Genomic DNA, 21931 nt, shown 5'->3' with positions numbered 1-21931 from the left:
AAATGAGTTCCTTACTGGACATCCAGAATTTGTTATGTTGTCTGCAAAGTGATATTCATTCATGTCTTCCTTTCATTCTAGAGAGTTAACATCAAGGGGGGTAATAATTGTGTAAAATAGTAGGCCCTAGTGTAGAGTTTTGAGGGGTTTTACAAAAAAAGGGTAAATTTGTTAACTGTTTCTATTTACTATATTGGTAGTATAAATAAATGTCTTAAAAACGGCATGTAGAATTAATGTCAACCCTGTTGCATTTCATAGAAAATAGTGTCTGAAAAGAAGTCATAAATGCTCTTTTTTACCTTAATTTATGACTTATTTTTAAGAATAAGCAAGAAAATACACATTTTTAAATCACAAGTACAATAATCCAAGTGCTTTCTTAAATTTCTATTCACTGTACATTGCTGGGAAATTGCTTTATTAGAAATATTTGTGGAAAAATTAAAAATTCAACATCTCATGATTTAACTGTGAGTGCGGTCCGTTGCCATGGTAACACGATGCATGATTCCTGTAATTTTCACTTTTTTAACATTGATTATCACCATACACAAAGGTGTGAGAGTTTCATTCAGATTTGTGATTTTTGCACTTTTCACTTTTTTAAAGAAAATTCTCAATGATTACTGACAGCTTCTCTTAAATGCAAATAGTACGACAATGATAACATATATTTTCAATGTACGAATTAATCAATTGAATATGTTTCTCTTCAGAATACCAACCTAATAAAGGATCACATGTTACACCGTGGGAAATACAAGAGAATGTTGAAAGACCATATTATCAAATACTACGAACATACTGTCAATGAGGGATTACAGCTTCTTTTTCATGTCACCATCAGAGTATGCGTGCGTACAATCAAAGGGGTGTTGTACAAAGTTATTTTTGAATGACTGATCACTTAATGCATACAATTCATTTAACTATTTTTGTTGAAGAAGCAACTGTTCATGATGATAGACAAGTATACTCATTAAGTGTGGCCGAGGCCTTGAAAAGTCATTAGCTTTGATGTTGTTGACTAGAAATTATTTTTTGAATTCCAATTTTCTAAAGGTTATTCACAATATTTTAGGATCCACAGTTGATTTAATCTTTTTCTGTTATATGTTGTAGCACAACAGGATTCAACTTATTCTATCACAGCTCCTAATAGTTTCGTGAGGAGCAAAGATAGGGGTTGGATAAAACAAACACTGGATCCAGCAAGGTACTTTTGTAAGGGTTTGTGAGGTTTGCGAGCAAAGCATAGGTACGATACCTGTATTGTTTCAATATGTCGCATTCTCTTGGTTATGAAATATATTTAAAATCGAATCATGGTTTTAGAAACTCGTCTTTTGAAAGGTAATGGCTGTAAATAGGATTATCAGATGTGAAATCAATGGCAAGTTAGTTTAAATTTCAGTTGTAATAAAGAGCCCTATCAACATTTTTTTAGCTGGAACTAAAACATTTTTCTCATTTAATCTATATGATTTTTATCACTTCTAATTTAGTAAACACAGACGAATAGATGGCAACAACTTTTGATTCCTTTCGTCTAAAATCTTATTTAGATATTCCTTTGATATGTTTTATCAACCTATTTCATTTCGATGAAAGTTCTTCCCTTTCATAGTTAACCCATAGCCTGAGCATAATGTTTAACCGAATTCATAATATGCATGCAATTATTTTCCAGTTGAAAGAACGATGTTATATTAATTGATGGGCTATCATAGTACGTGATTCTAGGTCTTTATTCGAAATAATATCAACATCACCAGTTATGACAAGCCCTATAGTTTAAAGAACACGAATATAAAAGTATTTAGGTTGTTTATATATATATATATATATATATGTCTATATCTAGACTTCATAAAGTTGGTTTGTAATTAAAATGCCTGAGTAAAATAACGGGAATATATTTGGAAATGCAGGGAAATATCAAATTCTGTTGAAATACAATACTGGGAATTCCGATGACGAGGGATGTTATTAATGTATAAGGATGTTATATAATTATGGTGTATATTTGGTTTATGCGCCACCAAATCCCCGTAAGTCAAAAAATGCGTTCATTTCGATTAGAGGTTTGTGCGATGAAAAGAAAAGTTAAAAAACTGATAGAAATATAGGTAACTTATATCTAATATTAATTTTCCTATCTTCATTGCTCAAGGTTTTTATCTTTATTGCAAAGTCAAAATAGGATGTCACACTATTTTATTGTTTATATATTTACATAGATAGGGGATCATTACTCCTCCTACACACCATATCTCATCTCTGGTATACCCAGGGTCCCGTGTATGCCGAACTCTCCATTTTGTATTGCTTAAGGGGGTATGGGATATATCACTTATTCGTTATAGGAAACCAGATGCCTACGAGGAGTAAGCATTCCCTGCCAACCGGTCACCCTCACCGTGAGCCCTATATCTTGATCATATACATGACATCAGCTGTAGTCAAAATCAGTGTGATATTATTTATGTACATGAGGGACATTTTAAACACATCAGTCATTCAGATTGGGGGCGATTTCAAGGTCACAATATAATATGAATATCACCTTCGTGCATACTATATATTAAAAGTGGAAAATGATTTTATATCATAAAGGAATAATACATATAATCATTTGACAAGAAATGTTTTCACATATACAGCTTATCACTTGATAACAATAGTAAATAACGACAAAATAGTATGACACTTTCCCCGCGATACAGCTATCAGAAAATATACGCTGTGACGTACTTTTACATTGTGACGTCATATGGTGCGAAGTGCACAGAGGTACATTTATAACAGCACTGTGGTTTTTCTCGAATAGCCTTTACTGAGCTGCGTACTAATCTGACTGGCCGTGTTTAAAAATAAATGAATTCAAATTCAGATTGTTTCACTGTGTATTTTATTCTTAACCAGAGAATAAGTGGAAGGTATTTGCGAACAGATGTAAAACGCGTGATGACACAGTATGTGTTCTTAGATGTAATCAATAAGTCACAGTCGGAAGTGATGTTTACGACATATACTCGTTGTTAATTAATGTCAAAAAGTGTGTAAACTTTTGTCTGGTTTAGATATATGAGAGGTAAAATTGAACTCATTTTAATTGAACACGGTTTATTTCTATTTATTACAAGAGAGTTTGATGAAATTTAGAAACTACGTCTTACAGCTGTTTTTTTTTTCTATTTAAATACGGATTTGTGTCCGCAGAGAAATATGTCCCAAGATAAGAGAAGAAAACGTATGGAAGAAACAAAACAACTTGATGAAATAGAAAGAAATGAAATGGTCGAGGTCGTCGTATTGGTTATGCAAGAAAATTCGTTTGCAGTGTTTCCGGTTATGGAAGAGAAGGAGGTTGGATTTTGAATAGTCCTTACGATTTTCGATTGTCAAGGTCAATAACAACTTTCCACTTAATTATAACCAATCTATTAAATCACAACGTATCCCGTAGAGCGTTCCCTGACCCGTTTGGATGCAAGGTGAAGATAAAGAACAGTGATCAATTTCATAACTCATATACACAATACAAAATAGATAGTTCGGCAAACACGGACCCCTGGACAAACCAGATAATGGATCAGGTGCCTTCGGGGAGGGTGGTAAGCATTCCCTGTTGACCGGTCACACCCGCCGTGAACACTATATCCTGTTCAGATAAACGGAGCAATCCGCAGTCAAAATCAGTGTGCCAAGAACGGCTTAACAATCGGTATGAAACACGTCAGACAGCATTTGACCCAATGATAGGTTGTATTGACGAGCTAGATCGTCATAACGACCATATAATTTGTGAAATGCTGACTTCAATCGAGACTGTTGAAACCCCTGTATCATTAACTTGTTTGTCAGTAGCTTACCTCGATTTAAAAACTGACTACACGCAGAACAAACTCTTGCATATCGAATCAGCTGAGATATATAAACACCATATGCTGGTGATGATGTGTGTGTGGACAACAGCATAATATCCACCCGTGTTTTGGTGGCGTTTGAAAACTGCATGGAGTAGTGACATCGATGTATCCATTACAAGAGTGTTGCTCATTATCTATGCAGAATAAAGGTACTTACAGCACTGTTGTATTCTTTGGGATGTCCGTCGGAATGTCTTTTAATCCCCTCCCAAAGCAGTCTACCATGGTACCTGTACAGCTACATACATCACATGCTCTGTCTGACGTCACAGAGATCATAGTGCCATAAAACACTAATAATTGAATCATTAACATCGTGTTGAATGTCAAAACGATGGTAAAGTAAAACCTCAGAAAAAAAATATCACTTTGAATGGCAAATACAGCAGCTATAGTGAACAAAAACTAATGTGTCGCTATTCTTCTTCCGTCTTGTCTTCTTATCACATAAAATTCTCAATGTCATTATAGCATCGGAAAGCAAACTATTAATGTTTAATTCAGATGAGTTTTTAAATTGATTTTGAAATTAGATAGCAATGATTAGTTCTAGTTCGTCCCATCAAAGGGACAGGATAAGGACATATATGGTCCTCCGTAATTATAGAAAGTTGGCAAAATTAGGAATATCATTACAAGAAAATGTGAATGTGAAAGAAAAATGATGCGGGTATATTAATTCGAAATAATTGCGGTACAAAAGAGTTATTTGATAATTCGTACCATTGTGGAATGGAAATGATGATCAATGCCGACAGCTACAATTAATAGTGATGTTACAGTAAGAGCAAGATTTAACTACAAGATAAATGCAACCAATTAACAAACAAATTAATATGTCACTAAAATCACCTACCACAATATTAATGGGTGAGAAGTGTAGAAAGTTGTACTAGTTTTCAAGGTCAAAACATTTTTTCTATTTTTTTTTCCATTTCGAAGAAAAATTAATTAAAGCCTAATTGTAAGACTAAGCTATGAAAACAGGGAGCTACATGAATCCACACTTATAGCTATTTCAATTATGATTTAAATCAAATTAGAAGTATAAAAAAGATATGATACACGAGTTTTCATGGTTAGTACATCATTTTCTTTATTTTCCTTTTCAATGTAAAACAAAATAGACTCGCAACATTGATATCAAAACATTAAAGAGCAAGAGTTCAGTTAACCGTACTAATAATTATTGTAGGAAATTTGGAAAATTATGATTATTGTTTGACTTTCCAAATCTTTAAATTAAGCTTAGATTTGAAGTTTAGTTAGTTTCTGGCATAATGTTATGGGTTATCAGTAAGTTACTTAATGTAATTCTGCTTTAACGAGAAAGGAAATCTAAAGAGATATGTCTTTGTGTTGCTTTCATTAATGCTATTTCATTGACGAGTCACGCGTTTAGCTGAGGAACACACGTTCTGCAGTTCATTTTTTAACAGTGTGCTGTGATTTATTTTAACTTCACTGCAATAATCAGCACCGCCGAACACAAAATTCGCTTCATTGTACTTCCACTTGATTTTCAAGTAGGTCAAGTGTGGTCTCGATGACTTTACAAACGTAATCCATATGTCAATCATGCTGAAAGAATTCATCTATACAAACACCTAACAATTATTTTTATTTTCAACTAAAACATATTGTATTTTTTTCGCCAAAGGAATATGTGTTAAATATTGGTTTGTCTAACGTAGGCTTCTTTTGCTATGTATTACTGGTTGTATAGTTTGATTTTTCGGTGCTCAGAATCGTTTTCTTCTGTAGATAATGTCGGAATTTAAAGTTATTTCGATGTTACGTACATTAATGTAAGATAAGTGCAGAGTTTTCTTCGTTTGTAGACATATCGATATTAGAACAATTAACACATAAAAGGGGTGTATACAGGTTAAGAGCGACCCAAAAATAGGTCTTTGTGGTATCTTTGTTGTGATTGGTGTGGCGTTAGAAGAACACGTGGATGCTTAACACTTCGGGATCTGTCATTTAGATACGACTGAAACAACTGTATTCTGTGTGAATCAAAACCCTAGTATTCTTCTTAGTAGGATATTATGAGTAAATCAAGTATAATACTGAACCCAGAACATTATGACAATGATACCCCATTGGTTATATACATGTAACCTGCTGCCAGTAACTTTGGTTAATCATGTTTGACAAGAGTGGAATTCTCTAAACCCAGATTCTGAGCTTGTAATAAACCAAACGCACCAATTAATTCAATTGCTTGATTACCTTAATAAAATTGATACTAGTCGTAGTTACTTCGGTCATTTTATCTTTCTATCTGTGTATAGGGATGACTTCAGCTTGTATCAGATATGAAGGAAAATGCCATTAGTGATGTTAGCATTACTAAGATAGGTTAAGGGTTTAGAAAAAAATTTCGCACTAGAATATAATAGTCATGATATAATATCATATACATCAGTTTATTTATTCATGTCAAGTGCGCACACTATTGTTGAGTCTTCGTTTTGGCAAATAGCACATATTCTAACACTTTTTTTTTCCTCACCTAAATTAGGCTTGCTTAATTGGTCTAACCAATGAAAATTAAAGCCAACGGAAGGTTAATATTATGAACTGTGATCAATCCCATAACTCCTATAAGCAATAGAAAATAGAGAATTGATCAAACACGGACCCCATGATATATAAGACGCCAAGTTTGTAGGAGGAGTAAGTATACCCTGTCAATCGGTAATTTGTGACATGAGACGGATTCATTGTTCTGCGTATGACCAGTTTTAAAAGATCCAGACACACTACTGGAAAACAAATTAATGGCGCAGTGGTCTCAACAATCTAATTTAAAGTTAGTATTTCGCTAATTCTATGGTCGTCATAACCATCTAATTTGCCAGTACAACCTAGCAATGAGTCAAATGCTGCCTGGCGCGTTTCATACCAATCATTTTGATGTTCTTTGAACACTGATTTTCACTACGTTTAACTCTGCTTAGTTGACAAAAATATAGAGCTCATGTCGGGTGTGAAGGATGGACAGGGGATGCTTACTCCTAGGCATGTCATCCTATATATGATAAATCCAGGGTTCTCGACTCAAATTTTTCTTCTATTACTGTTAGGAGTTATGAGACTGATCACTGTTCGTCATCTTTACCTTTCATGACTTAAATTAAAATGTTCGGTATACAAGCTCTTTTGATACCCCAAATCCATAGTATACTGGTAAGCATCCAACTCTTGTGTCAGTGTTTTTGTTTATTTTGCATATCCTATGTTGAACGCTTCGCAAGTGGGACATTTGTCGATCTTAATTTTAAGAACTAAATATATGTGTTGCTATTTAGAACATGCACAATGTTTGTTAATGTTTCATTTGACATTTTGTCGATCTGATGTGGCCAGGGGTCCGCGTTTGCCCAACTATCTATTTTGCATTGCTTGTAGAAGTTATGATATTGATCGATGTTCGTTATTTTCACCTTTCGTACACAATGATCACATTAAATTATGTACACATCTCTTGGAGATAAATATTGTTTTGCATACTAAGGGAGATGCTTTTGGTATGTTTGGCATATCTTTCCATCTCAACATTTTAATATGGATAAAACTTTTCCTTGTGATCAGGTACCCCACATTATCAACATTCTACTTTGATAACATATCTACAATTCCGAGATAAATTACCTTGTTCTCCAGAATAGTAACGACATGTAGACATCTTGGACGCGGGGGAATCGTGAATATGGCGTTGTTGGAGAATATAAAGCAATTGACTTGTTTACGTTCTTGTTTTGAACTATTTACCTTTGCCTTTATGTCTTTCGTCATTCTACAGTGACGTCACACAGTATACACGTCCTAAGAAATCACTATCTCACAATGCCTAACTGGAATAATTTGGTTTGTGACCAAACGAATTGTGGTGGAAGTTTGTAGTAAGATAGAAAATGCTGCAGCTAAAGTGTCATTAATATAAATCTATCATTGACGCTAATCACCATGCCATTGGGAACATTTCAACGTACAACACCTACATCCAGAGCGATACAGAATATCCGTTTTAAGATCTCAACTGCAAGACCCATTACTCTCAATTGTGAATGTCGAACACGTGATGAAGGGTTAAAACTGTCTGTATACGTCTAAGGTTTGAAACAACGAGCTCATTCTAGTCAAGACGCCACCGGCCCGCGACCTGTGGAAATCATGAAGTGTAGTGTAGTGATGGACTTCTGCCTGGGAGAAATCAGCTACAGGCTGGGGAAGGATGTTTTATGTAAATAAGTTTGAAAATCAAGTATCATTCATATTTTCTTAATTCGAATTGGCAAGCAATGTTGACGCGACGACATAGGAGTAGTGAAGACTGAGGACATATTGGAAAATCAGCTATACCTTCACCATTTCATTTAAACGTTGAATTGTTCTTTACATAATGTAATGAAATATTGAGTACACAAGGTTGTTTCATTAAAGGATGTAAAACGTATACGATACCAATTTTGATGCACCAGATGCGCATTTCGACAATTAATGTCTCTTCAATGATGCTCAACCGAAATGTTTGAAATCCAAAATAACTGTGAGGTTTTGGAGCTAAATATAGCCAAAAACAGGGTGCCAAAAAAGTGGAGCCAAATTCGTCCAAGGATAAGAGCTATGCATGAGGGAGATAATCCTTAATTTTGAAATGAAATTCTAAATTTTATAACAGCAATTAAATATACATCCGTATGTTCAAGCTAGTAACGAAGTACTTAGCTATTGGGCTGTAGAGACCCCCGGGGACTAACAGTCCACCAGCAGAGGCCTCAACCCAGGGGTCATAATGTTATATATTAGTCGCAAATAGAGTGAAAGATGGACAAAAACTCAAATGTGTATATCATTTGATTGTTGGCTGTGATGAACAGAACCTTTAATGTATATACCATTCCATTGTGATGTAACATAGTTATCCATGTCATCCTATTATTTTCTGTAGTTGATCAGACTTAACCTTATCCCCTTTATAGTACACCGGTTTTAGACTCTGACTTCTGAAGTAGTAATTCCACGTACACAAATGCTATATTTTTTTTTTACTAACTACTGGCATTCGACAATCATGTGGAAGCGCAAACACGAGTGACGTTTTTCTTCTTCTTTTCTTGTTAAATATTCTGCTTACATGTTCCGAGTATTTTTACAAAGAAACTACTGCTTCGCCCAGATCCGTTCATCAGTCACCCCATGTTTGTTTACATTATAGGAAATGTGTATGGCGCTTTGAAAAGAGATAGCAGAGACAGAATTGGGATACACAGAAGATATTGTTTTGATCGTCACGTCGGACTGTTTATAACAAAACAATTTTGTCAAGCTGTCAGAAAATCTAATTTCCAGATTTTTTAATGATTGGTCGAATCATATAACATCAACCACAATTGATTGGCATTAACCCACACATCGATAAGCTTTTACTAAATGCATATGTATGTCTTTTTTCAACTGTATTATCTGAAGCCATTAAAGATTTGCATCTATAAATTGTAAATTCCGAGGTTCACATTTTAAATGCATAATTGTGTATGCTCAGAGTCAATGTTGTAATATAACAAAAGGCATGTTTGTAACCCGTGTATACACTTTCTTACCAGAAATCATGACAATGAATGATATATATTACCGTTACATTGCTTACAGTAACACAGTCATTTATTTCTTTAAATGTTTTAAGTTCCACGCGACTGTCAAGAATAACAGCTCATGTCCTCTATCATGAGAAATGATATATGAATAAATATAAATTCGATAGATTAAATGTCGATGCGGGGCAAAAGAAGTGCCGTTCGTTTAAGAATAAAAAAAAAACTTCAGTTGCATCAGTTTACATTGAAATTCCTCAGTGCACTGAGGGAAACAATAAAAATTGGTCTATATTACAATGTAAATATTGTAGGAATATATTAACATAGCTCTTAATTAACTCTGTATATTAAATATCCTTAATCACCATTCTTATAGTTGTATAAGTATAACATTTAAGAAATATTCCCTGACTTACGATTACCAACTGATAATTGAAGAAAGTTTTGCAAATTAATAAATACACCCTGTCTTTTCTGTATGCATTCTGTGTGCATTTTCGTCACTTCATATATGTTTCAAATATCGCAGGGATGAGTGATTTTGATTTAGCAGAAGGAAACAGATAAAACTAACTCGGGCAGAAAAAAAATGCACGACATTATGAAATGGACAGTATTCCTTTAAACACCAATCAGCCTATCCAGCGACAAAGACTCACCATGCTATGAAGTTCACACAGCATGGAGTGGTCAGACAGAGGACACTGATCGGTTGTACTTAATTGTACAGCATGAAGTGGTCAGACAGAGGAAACTGATCGGTGGTACTTAATTGTACAGCATGAAGTGGTCAGACAGATCAAACTGATCAGTGGTGCACAATTCACGTAGACCACTAGGAACAAAATAACACATAACGCTTAAACTGGCTGTGTAAGCGCCGGCGTGCAGTCTGTTTTTATACCTTCACCCAAATAGCAAACCACAACCGGAGCCATATGTAGAATTCTGAAGCGTAAATTCTCACTCAATGATAACGACACGGGTAGTGTGATGACTTCTGTATGAAGGATTTGAGTATCTACGTCAATGTGAATTATACAGTACTGTTTCTGAAGATATGAGTAAATGAACGGAAAGAAAATCAATATATTCGATGCGTTAAATCCAATCACTATACGATGTCAATTATTAGTTATATAGATTATTTACATGCAGATTCACACTTTTATATAGTGTGTATGGTAAAGTTTAAGAACTGAATAGAAAATATATTACCTATTTGGATGTACACATGCGATTCATGCTTTTTATATGATAAAACTGCCTAACGAGAGAAGGGTTTAGATTTCCAAACACGTTATTGCAATTGATAAATGTTATTTGATTCTTAGAATTTTGTTATTACCATAATGAATGGGAAAGGGCGAGCGCCACAAACAAGATATAGTGTAAGGAAATGAGAGTACAGTCTCACTCTTACTACCCCCCCCCCCCAAAAAAAACCCAATATACCCGGTACTGTATTTGGTATTGCACCCTTCATAAAAAATAGACATTCTACTCGGAACAAACCAATGCAAATATATATAATTTGTATGACTACACGAACCATCACTCTCCAAGTTTTGCTAAGACAGTAAACGCTTTGTAAAGCTACTGGTGTGTCCAGGGGTCCTTGTTTGCCCAACTATCTATTTTGTATTGCTTATAAGAGTTATGAGATTGATCACTGTTCGTTGTCTTCACCTTGCATGTTTCAAATTTTTTAAGGATCGGTGCATATTATTTAGTAGAAGGAAGCAGATAAAAGGAGTCAGGCGGAAAACTTTGCAGGATATCATGAACTGGACAGCATTCCTTTAAACACCTATCAAATGAGTCAAACACCTATCAAATATTGTCTGCACTCTGTAGTCCGTACAGCATGAAGTAGTCAGGCAGATGAAACTGATCAGTGCTACTTAATTAAAGTAGACACCTAGGAACGCTAAAATACAACATAAAATGCTTAAACTGGCTGTGTAAGCTCCAGAGTACAGTCTATTTATATCCCTTCACCGCAATAACTAAGAACAACATACACCACATGTAGAACTCTGAACAGTAAATTATCACTCCGTGATAACGACAAGTGTAGTGTGACGACTTCTACATGAAGTTTTGAGCATCTACATCAATGTGAATTATACAGTACTGCTTCTGAAGAGATGAGAAATTGAACGGAAAGAAAACCAGTCTATTTGATTCGTTAAATTTAATCACTGTAAGATACCATGCATTAGGTATATAAATTATTTATGTTCCGATTCATATTCTTATATAATATGCATGGTAATATTTAAAAACTGAACAGAAAAAGATGATGTCTATCTGGATGTACACTAGTGATTTATGATCATCATACGATAAACAACAATACTATTTAACAAGCGGGGGGTTTATATTTTCAAACATGCTATTGCTATAGATAAATGCTACTTGATTCTTTGTATTTTGTATTTTGTTATTACCTTATGATAGGGAGAGGTCGAGCACAACAAGATATAGTGTACGGAAATGGAAGTACAGTCTCGCGTTTCTGGGTTTACTACCCTAAAACAATATATCCAGTATTGTGTCTGGTATCGTGCCCTTCAGAAAAACAAACATTTTACTCAGGACAAACCAATGCAAATATATATAATCTGTATAACTACACGAACCATAACTCTCCAAGTTTTGCTGAGACAGTAAACGTTTTGTAAAGATATGTTACGTTCTCTGGTATAGCTACCATCTATATAGCATAGTTTCAAGTTACACATTTTCCAAAATATTTAAATTTTTTTTCTATGCATTTCTTAGAGAGCGTATGTTATCTATATGAGATCAAACCAATGAACGGTGATCAATCCCATCAATTACATAAGGAATGCAAAATCGAGAGAAGGATAATCACGGGTTCTAGGAAAGATCAGGGTGGAGTCCGGGGGTATATATTTCTCTGTGTAAACCTGTCATGCTTACCAATAGAGTGTCTTAATATCATCCAACAGGTGATAATATGCTGTACACCGGCATGCGTGTGGGGTTAGCGAGGAACGTACAGGGAACGTTAAGACAATTTTACATTCATTTCATTGTATCGACGATTTCAATGAATGTTTATGTAACGTATGTAAAAGTCAGATGTGTGTTAGTTGATGATAAGTGTAGGTATGACGCATTTGGTTGATTATAGCATTTTCACTACTCACTGTGATGGACAGAGACTTGATTGTGTGTACTATTTTATCATCCTCTGTTTTAGACAGAGACTTCTTTTTCTATGTCATTTGATTATTCGCTGTCATTGACACAAACTTAATTATCTATATGATTTATTTTCATTCTCGTATGTGATGAATAATGACTTTATTTGTCATACTTTATTTTTGTACACCGGACCGGGTGTAGGTTCTGAGGGATGGAGTAGTATTTCCACAAACAGAAGTTCTAAATAGTATCATCACACCTGACATCTGACAAATAAGTTGGAATACAAAAAAACATACTTGATGTGCTTTTTTTTCTTAAAAATGGTGTCTTACTTGCCCAATATACCTTCACAAAGAAACACTTGTGTCGCCCATACTCACTGTTTACATGATAGTAAGTGCGTGCAAAACTGCGAACAAAGAGATAACAGTTGGAATTTTTTTTCTAGTAACATTAAATTGGTTTAAAAGTTTTTCTCAAACTTTAGGAAAATAAAGTCCCATATTCAAAATAACTGACCAAATCACATAACTTCAACCGCAATAGCTTATCATTAACCCACATATTCATAACGTGTGATAGAATTGTAAATTATGTTAGTACACACACCCTGGATTATGTTTACAGTTACTGTTGTGATATAACAAATGATACCTATGTAATTATATCAGTCACTCCACCGTGAGCCCTACAGTTCAAATGTTGAGGCAGGTTACAACTAGGGGTAGCACTTATTTCCATTTGCACGCTTACACTAACACACGACGTTCAGGTTATTAAATTTTAAATTACACGCGGCAGTCACGGACATTATAACATGAAATATATTGGTTTATGTCTGCAATTGTGAGGGGGGGGGGTAAAGACATCAAAATATAAATTCCATCGTTTAGAAATAAATGATGTAGATCATGCACACAGTTGTCCTGAGTTTTCTTGGTACACTGAAAAAGACAATGAACAATTATTTACATGGTGCTGTAGTATTATATCACAAACAATTCCTGATACGCACAGAGTCCCTAATTTACTTCCTGTATATCAAGTGATACAAATATCACTTCTTAATTATTATTCTTGCATAGTTACATAGGGGTGCACAATAAATCAAGAATTAAAATTAACACCTGGTGATTGAAAAAGAGGGTTTTGTAACTTAATCAAGGTATCACCCCATTTTATATGTGGTAGTCTGTGTACGGTTTCATCACTTCCTATGCGTTTAATATCTTTTTGTGAATGAGTGAATATAAATTATCACAAGTATGCAGGAGAAGGAGACATATCAGAAGATTGTGTCAATATTCCTCTAAATACCAATAACTAGAGTATTTCATGTATATATCATAGAAACGTTTAAGGAAAAAACGTCTTACAAATTCAACTGGTGTTTTTATTTTATGATAACATGAAACAATCTTATGAACATACTGGAATGAAAAAAAAACAAAAACAAAATAAAAATAACTGAAAATAAAATAAAAGTAAGTGAAAAAGGAATGCAAATCGTGACATATTTTATATGTTTTTAGCTTGTAAATCAATTGTATATGCTATTATATAATATGATAGTGTATTTTGTTTTGAAACGGTGTGTTTAAAGACACCGACCCTTTGCGAGTATGGATCAAAATACAAAAACACACACAAATACGTAGACATAAGTAGCCATTCCCCACCGTTAAGTGCCCCAATGAAGCCACTGATATTTGTAATATGAAAACAATGAACAGTCATTTGTAAAACTCAGAATACTTTACACCTCTATATATGTCTTGAACTATAACTGCTGAAATGTCAATAGGAACGAAGGAATCCCTAAAATGAAAAGAACGGATGCTATAGCATTTTCTATTAAGTATGACATCGTGAAACTTAAACTTTAGAATTCAATAAACAACTATGTCAGCTAACTACAATCATGTTTTTATGACAGATGTATAACATTCATTGAAGTGCAATGTTTCCTTTTACTAATCTGATTAAAATCCCAAGAAATGATTATCCAAATTATGAAGATTGTACAACATCAGGTGGTCAAGAAGCCAAAAACAGTATGGGTGTTGTTTTATTATAATGACCAGCGCAACAGAACTAGAAAACAAACATCCCTTAGTATACAACACTTACAGTGGCTGTGTAAGCATATTGCTCTAGAGTGCACCCTACTTATGCCCATTCATGAAAATAAGAGAGAACAACCGGAACTAGATGTAGTAATATGAGGAGTATAGTATCACTCCATTGTAGCTGTACGTGTAGTGTGATCACTCCCGTGTAAAGTGTTTTGAAGTATTTAGGTCATTGTTAATTTTTCACCACTACTTCTGAAGAAATGAATTAATGGAGGGAATCATCATTCGATGCCTGAAATTAAGCTCTGCATGATCCTAATGACAGATCATTAATGTGCAGATTCAATTTATTTTGAATTGATGTCTTTTTTTTTTCTTTTTACATTTTTGCTAAAATTTAAGGAACACATTGCATTATTTCAAATATATTGATGTGCACATTTCCTTTTTATAAGTATATATGATAACCGAGAAGACTATCTAACGAACTGACGGATTAAATTAGTAAACAATATATTGCTATTGAATAATGGTATATATATAAAGCATCGATATTTTACTTGAGTTAATCAATGTAAACATGTATAATCCCAATAGCTGAAAGAACAACAACTCTTAATTTTTTGCTGAAGGCAAGACCGTACTTTTTGTAAAGTTACCTTATCTTGTCCGGTATAGTGACGGTTTATACAAACTAGTTTCCTGGTAAAGATTGCTTTTACATATATAAATTTGAACTTTTTTCTGAATGTGTTTGATAGGGAGTGTATTAGATAATAGGTAAATGAAACGAAATAGGAAATATGTCGCATTCCATCAGGAAAATAAAAGTACGGATAGAGCAGTCGCTGGTTCCTGGAAACATCAGGGATGAAAATAGATACCTAAGAGGAGTAAGCATTTCCGGCTAGTCGGTCACAACATTGAAGTTCCAGGGTTAGAAATGTTTGTGTGGACCTGACATTTTTACCATTATAGTGTTTTAATGTCATATATCACATAAAATCCGCTATGCACAGTATGTTTTTATTGTGAGATCACAAAGGTACTTACAGGAAGCTTGATAGTTAAATGAAAAGATGAATACATGTTAAATGTATCAGATGAACTTTAGGGATATTGAGGTGTTCTTGTTTGTGATGTAATAGGTATGTGCACAATTGCATAGAACATTAGTAAAAATAATAACAACATTCTGAAATTCAATCTACATTTAAGTCAGTCTTTAAAAAAAGCATATTAATTTACCTGATCACAACACATACAACTCAATGCGGATATAACCTGTCAACGCGGGATGCTTATTCCGACTAAGCACTTCATCCCACCTCTGGTGTATCCAGGTTTTGCCTATCTTTTTATTTTGAATTATTTGCAGGAGGTATGAGACTGATCATTGTTCGCTATTTTCAACATTCTGATCAATGTGGTAATATAAGCAATTCTATGCGATATGGGCTTTCTAATCAATGAAATGTTAATCACAAGGAGGCAAATGAACATGGATGTTAAACACCAAATCATAAATAATGGCAGGTTCCAGTACAGAATACTGCAATAATTTATAATAAGTTAACACGGTTTTTAAGACGAGCTATTGAATGGTCTTGTGCATGGAATGAAGTCATTCAAATTGTTGAAAATTTATTGAAATAGTAGATGTAACACAATGATGATTAACATGTGACAGCGTGAGTATAGAACAGAAACTGAATGGTCACTAAACGAAACTGGTTGATGCCTGAAAGGTAACTGGATATTCACTAAAATGCAACGAAATGGTTACTGAAAGGCGACTGAATGGTGTCCGAAATTCGACTGAATATTTATTTTAAGGTGATTGAAAGGTAGTTCAATGACAATTAAAATCTGACTGAATGGATATTTCAAATTAATAAAAGATTACTTTTTCTATTCATCTAAATACCTATCACTAAAGCCATTTTATGTATATATCATATCAATGTTGAACACAAGCACTTCTTACCAATATACCGTGTGTTTTATGGGACACCAACAAAGCAATGTGATTTTTTCAATAATTCAGTGTAACAATAACAATAACAACGAAAATAGAAAATAAATACATGAAAGAAGAAAGCAAATTGTGTAACGCTTTACTGGTGTTTGACTTTTAAAAGATTTGTTTCTGCTTTTATATGATATTTTATTTTCATAAAAAAGATTGTATGTATATTTTGCGATCATGAAGTAAAATTAAAAAAAAACACGTATTCATAGGTAGTCATTTTACCACGATATGATTCAGGTAAAGTTATTGTTATTTGCAATATGAAAACAAAGGGATCTTAAACTCCCCAATTTGATAAGTAGATATATCAGCTAATTGAACTAAAACAAAATCAAGTTATTCGTTGTGTTAAAACTAATCCCTGGATATTACCATTCATTGTTTATATAAATGATTACTGTGCATATTCACATTATATTGAACTGTATTTAACATTGATGCTAGTGTCTATGGGATGCATTGCATTTTAGATACATCGATTGCTACATGTGTTTTTATACCTATATATATGATAACCAGGAATATTCACTAAGGGGAGAGGGTTTGAATTTGCAAACAGTGTATTGCTATTTGATGCTTAAAACAAATATGGGGATTAGACGAGGGATGGAGTGAGGAAATGGGAATACAGAATCCCGTGTCTTGGTTTCTTATTCTACAACAGTCTCTACAGTAATGTAGTTGATGCTTACCCTTCACAAAAAAACCTAAATAGTTTACTTGAGGTAAATCAATATAAACATGGGTAACATCAGTAGCTTAAATAAGAATAACCCTAGATTACCTTATACTCCCCTTATATCTGTTTTGTTTTATTTACATTGTCATATGTGACTTAGGATTTATATCAATAACATTGTAAATTCTGTAAGTACACGCTTTAATCCACGTTAGAGTATACCAGCGATGATTGTTGTACTGTGGTGCGTTTGTTTACCATATGCCATTTCCATATGCGAGTTAGGGTTTATATCAATAACATTGTTAATTCTATAGGAACAGGTATAGTTTATGTTGTAACATGGCGTACATGTGTAGTTATATCGGTCACTCGTGAGCACTACATTTCACATATGAATACAAGTCATAGCTATGGGTGATACACAGTTCCATCCCAACACTTACAGTAAAACACGACTTGCAGGTAAAATCAACTGGGTTATGTCCACCATTGTTGGGGGTATAAATATATAAATATAGATTCCATCGCTTGGATATAAATGGTGTAAAAAAAAAAACATTGTCGTCAATTTAAAAGCATAAATGTTAATTGTATAATGTGCACTGAGGTTATGAATTTTCTTGGCGCTCTGGAAACGACAATAAACAATTATTTTACATGAAATGTAGTATTGATATATTATTAAAAAAATCTTAGCATGCACATAGTCCTTAATTTACTTCATATACATTAAGTGATACAAGTATCACTTGTTCTCAATTATTGTTCTTACATTGCTACAGAATGGTGCGAAATAAATCAGCAATTGAATTTACACCTGCTAATTGAAAAAAAAAGTTTTGTAAATTAATCAAGGTACCCCCTCCCTTTATATGTGATTGTCTTTGTGCAGTTTCATCACTTCCTAGACGTGTCATATTTTATCGTGAATGAGTGAATGTGAATTATCACAAGTATGAACGAGAAGAAGAAATATCAGGATATTTACAATATTCCCATCAATACCTATCTCTACAGTGTTTATGTATATGTTGTCTGAATGTTCTAGGCAAAAACACCTTACAAATTTAACTTGTGTTTATATGTAATAATAATGTGAAATATTCTCATCGACATACTACAATAATAACAACAAAATACAAATCGAAAATAAGTGAAAGATAAATGCAAACAGTGAAATGTTATATAGGTTTTTAGCTTTTAAATCAATTGTATAAGTTATTATATAATATAATATTGTATTTTGTGTGTTCGAAGACACCCACCCTTTTACGATTATGGATTAAAATGCGAAAACAGAACAAGACAAAAACAACACATACGTATAAATAGGTAACCATTCCCCCATCGTTAAGTACTCCGGTAAAGCCACTGATATTTGCAATATGAAAACAATGAACAGTCATTTGTAAAACGCAGAATGCTTTACACCGCTATATATGTCGTGAACTATAACTCCTGAAATATCAATAAGAATGACACATTCCCTAAAATGAAACGAACATATGCGTTAGCATTTTCTATTAAATATGACATCGTGAAACTTAAACATTCGAATTCAATAAACATCTATGTCAGCTAACTACAATCATATTTTTATGATATACACGTGACCTTCATTGAAGTACAATGTTCATTTTTACTAATCTGATTTCAATCGAAAGAAATGATTATCCAAATTGTTAAGATTGTACAACATAAGGCGGTCAACAGCCAAAAAACATAATGAGTGTTGTTTTATTATAATGATCAGCGTTACAGAACTAGAAAACTAACATCCCTTATTATACAACACGCAAAGTGACTGTATGAGCATATTACTCTAGAATACATCCTACGTATGCCCATTCATGAAAATAAGAAACAGCAACCGGAACTAGATGTAGTAATCTGATAAGTATAGTACCCCCCATTGTAGCTGTACGTGTAGTATGATCACTTCTGTGCAAAGTGATTTGGAGTATCTAGATCATTGTACATTTCTCACAACTCCTTCTGAAGAAATGAATGAATGGAGGGAAACATAATAAAGTCACTCGATGCCTGAAATTAAGCTCTGCAGGATCCCAATAGCAGATTATTAATGTGCATATTCAAATTATTTTGAATTGATGTTTTTTTCTTTTTACATTTTTGCTAATATTTAAGGAACATATTGCATTATTTCAAATATATTGATGTGTACATTTTCTTTTTATAAGTACATATGATATCCAAGAAGACTATCTAACGAGGGAATGGATTAAATTAGTAAACGAAATTCTGCTATTGAATAAGGTATAAATATAAAATCATCGATATTTTGCTTGTGTCAGTCAATGTAAACATGTACAATCTCAATAGCTGAAAGAACAACAACTCTTAAAGTTTTGCTGAAAGCAAGACCGTACTTTTTGTAAAGTTACCTCATCTTGTTCGGTGTAGTGACGTTTTATACAAACTGGTTTCCTGGTAAAGACTGATTTTACAGGTATATATTTAAACTTTTCTGTGAATGTGTTTGATAGGGAGTGTATTCAATGATAGGTAAATATAACGAAATAGGAAATATCTCGCATTCCATTAGGAAAATAAAAGTGCAGCCGCTGGTTCCTGGAAACATCAGGGATGAAAATAGATACGTAAGAGGTTTAAGTATTCCCGGTTAGCCGGTCACAACGGTGGAGTTCCAGGGTTATAAACGTTTGTGTGGACCTGACATTTTTAGCATTATATTATTTTAGTGGCATACACCATATCAAACCTTCTGTGCACAGTGTGCTTTTATAGTGGGGTTACCAAGGTACTTACAGGAAGCTTGCTAATTAAATAAAAAGGTGAATACATATTAAGTGTATCATATGGACTTTATGGCTATTGAGGTGTTCTTGGTTGTGATGCAATAGGTATGTGGACAATTACATAGGACATTAGTAAAAATAATAACAAAATTCTGAAATACAATCTAACTGTCAGTCTTTGCAAAGGGCATATTAATTTACCTGATCACAACATATATGACTCACAGCGGGTATGATCTGTCAACATGGGATGCTTATTCCGGCTAAGCAATTCATCCCATCTCGTGTGTATCCAGGTTTGTCTATCATTCTATTTTGAATTCTGTATAGGATTTATGAGATTGATCATTGTTCGTTATTTTTACTATTCTTATCAAAATGGTAATATAAGCAATTCTAGGCGGTATGGGCTTTCTTAATGATCGATGAAATGTTAATCACAAGGAGGCAAATGAACATGGATATTAAACACCAAACCATGAATAACGGCGGGGTGTAGTACAAATTAATGTAATAATTTATAAAATGTAAAAAGTGTCAAGATAAGCTACCGAATGATCTTGTACATGGAATGAAGTCATTCAAATTGTTGAATATTTATTGAAATAGTAGAGGTAACAAAATGATCATTAAGGCGTGACGGTATGAGTATAGAACAGAAACTGAATTTCCATTAAACGAAACTGGTGGAAGCCTAAACGGTAACTGAATATTCACTAAAATGCAGTGAAATTATTATTGAAAGGCGACTGAATGGTGTCTGAAATTAGACCGAATTGTTACTTTACAGTGATTGTAAGGCATTTCGATGGTAAATGAATCGGGGCTGAATGGATATTTAAAATTAATTAAAAGATTACTCATTATTCATCTAATCACTTTTCACTAAAGCCTTTTTGTAGATATGTTATCTAAATGTTGAACAGAAGAACTTTGAACAATTTACCGTGTGTTTTTTTTTTCGACATTAACACAGCAATATGTTTTTTTTTCATAAACTCATTGTAACAAGAACAACAACAATGGAAATAAATAAATGAAAGAAGAAAGCAAATTATGTAAAGCTTTATTGGTGTTTGACTTTTATATCATTTGTTTGTGCTTTTATATGATATTTCATTCTTTTATGAAATATTGTGTGCAGAGATACCCATATCTTGCGATTATGGAGTGAAATAAAAAAAATGTGTAGAAATGGGTAGTCATTTTACCAATATATGACTCAAGTAAAGTCATTGTTATTTGCAATATGAAAACAAAGGGCAATTAAACTTCCCCCAATTTAATAAGAAGATATATCAACTATCTATAGTCATACTTTAATGAAAGTCACACGGTCTTTATTGGAATATATTGTGTTTTTATTGATCTGATTAAAAATCAAAGAATGTACTGTCCGCACTGTGAAAATTACAGAACACGATGCGGTCAAGCAGTCAAGAATGTGTTGAGTGTTGCTTTATTATGATGAGCTGGGCAACACTTATATATTTGAATCTACGCCAATAGAATATCAATATCACTAAACATGCTATACTTAAACTGGCTGTAAACGTATAATGGTTTAGAATGCATTTTACGTATGTTCATTCGTCCAAATAAGAAAGAACAACCGGAACAAGGTGTAGTAGTCTGAAG

This window comes from Ostrea edulis, chromosome 8, assembly GCF_947568905.1.
Source record: "Ostrea edulis chromosome 8, xbOstEdul1.1, whole genome shotgun sequence".
Taxonomy (NCBI): Eukaryota; Metazoa; Mollusca; class Bivalvia; order Ostreida; family Ostreidae; genus Ostrea; species Ostrea edulis.
This window is presented reverse-complemented; position numbering follows the sequence as displayed.